We start from the raw sequence: 7,870 nt of genomic DNA, 5'->3' as shown, positions 1-7,870 counted from the left end.
AAGTGCTCTTAAGGACTATGGACGGAAGAAGGGCGTTAATGCTTCTTTTTCCGAGTTCATCGGCAATCTTTTTTCCTTCAATACCACTGTGTTGCGGAGCCCAGAGAACTCAGACCAAAATTGTTCAGCTTATTAAGGCATCACCAGTTTTGATGTTACCAGCTCATATCTCAGGGCCGTACAAGCCGCTTGGTCAGAATTGGGCAAATGTTCTGATTCCACTAGCTGCGCTTGGTATTGAAGTCCGCACAATAGGGCTGAATATTTTTCACTACGGCGAGGTCTCCAAGGCCACCTGTAGGGTTAAAGGAAATGTGGGCTGGTATGATACCGTATTAAAAGGGTCGGGGATTAACGTAGGCAGAGATAAAGACGTTAATGTATTTTGATAGTAGGCCAACAGAGCCTTTGTCAAAGGGCACTAACTCATTTTATTTTGAGTTGAGTTGATTGAGGCTGACTGCTGGCTTAACCGCATATTTTAGACTGGTCTTACACATTGTAGAATCTTTACTGATGGCTCCAAAATTGTCGCAGGGCCAAGATCTGGAGTTTATATTGAAAATAAGGCAGACACTATTCACTTCTTTCGGTATTTCAACCAAGGTATTTGTAATCCACAAAACCATGTCCTACTTGTTGAAGTTTACGCGGCTGTTCTGACATCGAAGCTACATCCAAAGCATTGGCTAGCCCTCTTACTGATTACATACTTTCAACCTAACTAGTTTGGCAATGCAGTTTTTTACTCTGGGTGGAGGGTCCCTTGAGAGCACCTATTAATGGGAATTCTGCTCATTCAGACTGGTATTCCTTGGTTCGCAATCAGTTAGAGTCCAAGCCACCGTTGAACACGGGGTGAATGACTGCAAAGCATCAAAGGGCTGCAGGGTAAGACTCTACATTCCTTTAATTTCAGAAGGTCTAGCTAGGTATTTGCTTTTCCTAAGCACATGGAACAGAAGACAATTTATGGGAAGACTGGCATTATTTCCGCGGGCGTTATTTCACTGCACCTTCAAATCTTCTACTCACATTGTGTGGGTGCCGGGCCACAGGGACCTTCAAGGTAATTATGCAGCTAACGAGCTTGCGAGGACGTCAACTTCTCTCATACGTGTGGGACGACTCGACAAATCTGGCCCAGCCTCGGCAAGAAAAGATCCGACGCGCTCATTAGGTTAGAACGCCCTCTGCTAAGGCTCGTGACCGGTATCATAACGGGCCACTGCTTAATGGAAAGGCATGCTAGTAGAATGGGTTTGCCGGCCAATGACTTATCTCCCACGTGGAATGTAGGCAGCCGCCTAACCTAACCTAACTTATGGGATTACTGACACTTGATTATCTTGTCCTTCTCGAGATATAATTGTATTTATCAGGTGGTATATTCTGACCTAGCCTTAGCAGTCTGATAAGCGAGCTATTTTAAAATTTATGTATTTTCTAAGGAATCTCCGTCATCCCCTGGTCAATTTTCAATTTTAGTGACATGTGTCATTAAACAATACATCAATATGATTTACTCCAAAACCTTCTATATAGTTTATACCTAAAATACATGATCGGTTTCCAAATCAAATTGCCGGTATGTCAGTAATATTTGTGTAGAAATTTTAAGCTTTTCTTTTCCCGAAGATAAAGAAAACCTACCCGACGACCAAATAATTGTTAAGGAATAATGAGACAATAACTAGTTACCATAAACCAAGCAATCTAAATAATATAAATCTTTATTTACATTTCGACTCGTCAACTAAAGACAGCAAAGTAATACTAAACATGATTAGCATTGGCAAAGCTTTCATCTCCTCTAAGCACGAAATTCCATTGGCTTCAAAAGCATAAAGACGTAGCATACACAGTAACATAAATATTCTACAAAATTTCAGCATTAAATATGATTACGAAAATTCCCACTCTTCTTCCATGTAGTAACTACTATCCCCTTTGCGGTTACTTAATTTTCTAAAGGCAATTCCCCTGCTACACTATTAGTAATGTAAGCCAGAGGATCCTTTGTACATAACAAATTTTGTGTGAGTAAATTTCATATACTAAAATGTAAAAATTTTTCCTCGTATCGGACTAGCGGTCCCTATGGTGTACACTTGCGTAAATGTATTACTCCCCTGCAGGAAATGTACATATGTAACTATAAGTTAATTTGATGTTGATGTGGAAAGGAACTAAAGGTCACTATTATCTGTATATTTTCTTTGACGAAAGCTAACTATATTTCTATGGCGAAGGCTGCGAAATAGCCAAGAGTGCTTACGTCTGCAATAGATGTCAATTAACTTTTAACCAACTGCTTTTAGACATAAAATATCAATACTAAAAAGCAATTTTTTTTTTTTTTTTTCAAACAAATTTAATTTCAAATTCAAAACATTTTTCTTTGTAAATAGTTTAAATTTACACACACGAAAGAACAGAAAAGTTTGAAAAATCATGACACTTTTTTTTTCGTCTGTCGATTTTACAACTGGTTGGGAACTATAGAGTTTAGGACTAGTTCGGAACTATCAAAAAAGGGATGCACCGGAAAGGCAATTGACACTTCCTAGGAGATGGCTATGTTAAATTCGCCAGTTGTTTGCATGCAAAAAAAGATTTATCGCGAACCAGTACTGGGTCTAAATATATTTACTAGAAGCGCACCAGTTCAGAACTTGAGATTTTCCTCACAGGGAGTATATGCATGCGAATACTTTAAAGCACATGCTGGTGCATACATATGTACATACATACATATTAAGTACTGTGAGTGCATGCTAGTAAAATTTATTAAAAAAAGAAGAAGCAGAAGGTACTTATCAAGCTGGCCGTCCGAAGATGCTCGTCATTTTTCAACGCTTTGCCTTAAAGGCATACAATCAGGCGCTTTCAAGTAAGTATGCATTTTGTTTCAAAAAAAATACATTTTCGTACGCTTGTGCGGTAAGTTGATATGAGAGTTATGTTTGTATTTAACGGAAATATGCCTCCTCCGTTGTGTCTAATCAAGACAATCTATATTGGGATTTCGAAAAAACTAGCAGAAAAATCATAAAGCTGTTACTTAGGAGCAGCACTCAATGCTTTTTTTCCATAGGATTAAGTAATCGAAGATTTGGGTTATTTAGTAAGTTCGCTTCATTAAATGACAATATTAATCAAAATACATCTTCCGGCATGTGTTATGAGAACTAGCGACAGAAACTGGGTAATGGTTTAAAAGATGCTTGTTTTCCGACTCCATACTGAAAGAAATATATTTTGGCGGAAAATTTTAGGTCTAAATCTAGGCCAAGACGTCTGGTCAACTGAAATGTCTGGCATTTTGACGTCGTATTTCCTGCCGAACAGAAAAAGTAGGGATGTTTATGGACTCAGCACTAGATTTTCTATTTCTACGCACATTAGATCAACTGAAGACTCATTCAGTGCAAAATTAAAGATAGCTTCAAAATTATTATTATTTGAACCAATACCATAAGCACTGCATCAAAAGTCATAGAGTTGGTAAGTTTTCGTAGCCCTTCAGATCGGGTGGTTAGCAATCTTGATCATTGCGCATTTATATTAGTTAATTTATCCTGCCAAGTGGTCATCCATTAGAATTATCACATCCAGGCTCGTCAAGAAGCGTTTACGACACGAGGTGGGAGCGAAACCATTTTGAAGACTCAGTTGCATAGTGGTTCAAAAATGAAATTTAGTGTTCACAATTCTCCGGGGACTTCATTTTTCACTCAATTTGATCAATAAATTTTTTGATGAAAGCTAATAAAACTTTCAAGAGACCAGCAGCCGGATTCCAGCATTCGCTATCGCCAATTTCGATCGCTAAAAATCTCCAAAAGTATAGCAGGCGCGCCTAACAACATGCAACTTATAGTTACATGCCCCTCAAACTGCCAAATTTGTCTGATTACACATTTCATTTGTTAGTTTTCCATACGTATACTTTTAGGCCCCACTGCTTTCAATTTAGAAAATTATTAGTATTAAATTTTTTAGTGCAAAGCCCAGAAAAAGTAGCAATTTTGAAGAAAATCGATTCTCCTTTTCCAGATAATAAATATTACATAATACAAATGAGCTGAAAACAATTGTAGGGTGCCCTCGAAACAAAAAAAAAAAATCACAAAAAAAACTTAAATTTTTTATAAAACAAATTTCACCAAAATTAAAAAAAAAAAAATTGTATCTAGAAAAATGTTGGGCATGCAGTTTTATAGTCAATTAAATTTTAGTATAATAAAGTGCAATTTGCAAGTGGCTAAGTGGTCAAGTCGATTTTTAATAATTTTTTCGATAACATCTCGAGAAACGAATGCTCCAGTTAATTGTGAACACAAAATGCCCATTTTTAACCACTGTGAGTTGGTCCCATCCGAGAGTGATTAAAATCGAACTCAGTTGGTACTGTTAAGCTGTAAGGCATCTCACATGCTCCACATTGGCCTGACCACGAAGAAGAAGAGATTTCGGAGCACCTAATGTGTGCTTGTACAGCATTGGCCACATTTAGGTTTATTAGGAGAGATTTTCTAAGTCGCAATATCCCTTTTTCTGCTATACCCAATTTAGTATCTGACCAACTAACAATATAAAAGTAGGAATAAGAATTAAGTAATTGCTTATCACTGATCAAAGTTCCGCACAGAAATCTTGGTTATTATATCAATGATGATTTTTTTTTTACATATCTGCTACTCTCTAAAGCAACTATTTTCCCACAAAAATCGTAGACAAATAAAGACACATCCGGCATGTTTTGAAATCCCACACATAATTTGGTTTTTGCTGGTCATCATTGATGCTACTATTCAAGTAAAGCAAAAATTAAATTAATTAACAGGACTAGAATCATGGGGGAAATCATCAGGAATAGGTTTATTGTAAAAGCAACAATTTCGCAGTTGGTTAACAAATATTCAAGGCACTTACACCTACCTACAAAGCAAATAATTACATATGACATACATAGATATGGGCATGTGAAGTGGATAATGAATGAAAAGCGCACTCAAGCAAATATACAAATATTAGTCAATTCTATTGTTTAAGCATGTGAATGAGTGCATAAATATGTATGTGCATGCCTAGAACGAAACGCATTGTACGCAGTTACCAGCAAAATACCACATACATACATATGCTACGCACGAAATACCGAGTGTATACAAATGCATAGAGAGGAATAAAACAATTCAAATTAAAATTGAATGGAAACATTTTCTAAAGGACCACCTCATTTATTTCTGACTTGCCTATAGTGAATTGAATTTTGAATTGTTTTGTAGCAATGGCTGATGGGTGGGTAGGGCGTTCAAATACAATTTAATCGAGAGTGCAAGAGTAGTTAACGAGACAAGTAATGCTAAATAGCTCGACCTGAATTGTTCATTCATTAATGTGCTAGTTCTTGTTTGGTTGGTTAAATTTTCAAGACCCTACCCCTCGTTTTTATGAAAACTATTATTGCCTATTTTTATAGATTTTTTAAATGTCATTTAGAGGTCACGACCGGTCGATTTAGGTGAGAAAATACGATTTTGATGAATCTGATTTTCAAATATTTCTTTAAGAACTTGGTGTTTTTAGAACGATATTAATATCTAAAATTTTACTGGATTTGTATAATTTTTGTCCTCAAAATATAAAACAAATAAAAAATATCGTGGTTATCAAAGGAAAAAGGCGTATACAAAAATCGTATGGAAAGGCGATTTTTTTTATATTAAATAACTTTTGCTGCATTGCAATAATATTGAGCCAAATAGACTACTACGGATACACTAGAATGGAGCGGCTGCTTGTTAAAATTAGGAATTCACTTATATTTGCTTATGAGTCTGTAAATATATGTTTTCAACATTTATTTTGAAGTAGTATGCACAAACGTATTAAAAGTACTAAATAATTAGTACCTTTTCTACTACTTTAAGATGCGTGACCGGAATAGAACTGCCAAAAAAGGTGAGGTTAAGTTACTGACAACACCTATGGGTAAAATCGATTTGGAAATGCCATCGAACCAAAACCAAATCAGAATTCAACGATAGTATTTTCCATATTTTAAAGCTTTAGTAGCACATCGCAGGCGAATAATGTCAGCTGCTCCAGTAGTAAATCACTTTGCTGTAAATATTGTATTCAACAATTGCTGTCGCAACAATACCTGGTCGGTGGGTGCTGGGGCTGCGGCTTCAATATCAGGCTGTAATTTAGCATCAGCTCCAAAAAGATACGCAAATACTGCATTTTCATGCGCAACTTTAGCAATTTTACACACGCATACACGTGCACGCTCCATAAACCCCACAACAAACAATTAACAATCAACAACAATTATTAAAGTAACCATCACAAGCAATAATTGTTGCAACACATATACATACATATGAATATAAAATTATGTGCAAGGCTGCTTGCTATCTTTTGCAATGCATTGACAGCAACAATGCATGTTGGTTGTCCTGGCCTATTGTTGCTGCGCGCTATCTTTCGGCCTCTGTGTGTATGCCACTGGCGCGGCACCTCTTTGTTTGTTTGCTTGCTGTTGTAAAATTACTCTACAATTATGATAATTGCTTTCTGTTTTTACATTATTTCGCTCTGCTTTTAATAATTTGCTTTTTTCAGCTGTTGTTTTAAATTTGCATAGCGGTGCGGTAAGAACTTTTTTGTTCGAAAATGTGTAAGCGTTAAGCGATAAAAATTATTTTATGTAATTTTAAACGACAAGTTAATGCAAATATTCCAATTAAAATCCTATTATTTATTTTCACGAAATCATTAAAATTCACAATGCAAGTGCCAATGTAAAAAAAAATTTCAATACCAAATCAAACAGATACAGAATTAATTATATGCGTGTTATGAATATCAATTTATGAAAATCTGTATTAATTAGATAATTTTTTTTTTGCTGAAAATTAATCTAAATGATTTTACACATCTGCAAAAAATTTTAATCCTTTATAACTAGCTTAAGCTTTGACTTCTGTTACACTGTTACAAGTGGTCTTATTGATACTCTTTGTCGTGGTCGATTTTGCATATATCTGGCAATTTTTGTTGGTTTTTGCATATACCTTGAAAGTAGTTTTTCTAGAAACCCTGGCTATACCACAGCTAAGGAGCTAAGATCTATCGACGTACTCTCCAGCAGAATTAAGTTTATTTAAATATTGTCCAACTACATCTACAGATGTGGAAAGGAGTTTTTCTAATTATTCGACAATTTTAAATGACAAGAGAACGTCATTTTCGATTGATAACATAGGTTTACAAAAAAAAAAAGTGAACGCATATTAAACCAAACCTACATATCTATCACTATGTTATTCGACATGCTGAAAGTGAATCCGAGGTCCGTTAGCCTCCGTCCGTGGTCATTTGAAGGTCAAGTAGGGAAAAATTCATTGAATAAACCTCAAAATTCAATTAAATTCCGCCTTGGGATGACCTTGGCATCACCTCTAGATGACCTTGAGTAATCAAGGGACCCTCATATTCGGTTTCAGCGACAACAAAAACAAAAAAAAAAATATTTTTTATTGAATAAATTTTTTGTCCTATTTGACCTCGAAGCTTACATTATGGAGGTCAACGGGCCTCGGATTCGGGATCCCAAATATATGAATTTTTCCCTACTTGACCTTCAACTGACCACGAACCTGACGTGGTGGAGACTATATTGGTTAAAGCCGAAAAATCGAAATCATTGTAAATTACAGTTTTTTTTTTTTGTTAAAAATTCAAAAAAATATTAAATAATCCACACTCCAAATTTTTAGCAGAAATTGCATCCGTATAGAAATGTTTTCAAAGCTGCTAACTCTTCGCTTTTCTAGCCGCTCCACTATGTTTTTAC

This window comes from Rhagoletis zephyria, unplaced genomic scaffold (genome assembly GCF_001687245.7).
Source record: "Rhagoletis zephyria isolate East Lansing unplaced genomic scaffold, Rhagoletis_zephyria_1.1 Rzeph_scaffold_00587, whole genome shotgun sequence".
NCBI classification, from domain to species: Eukaryota; Metazoa; Arthropoda; class Insecta; order Diptera; family Tephritidae; genus Rhagoletis; species Rhagoletis zephyria.
Note: the sequence above shows the minus strand (reverse complement) of the source record.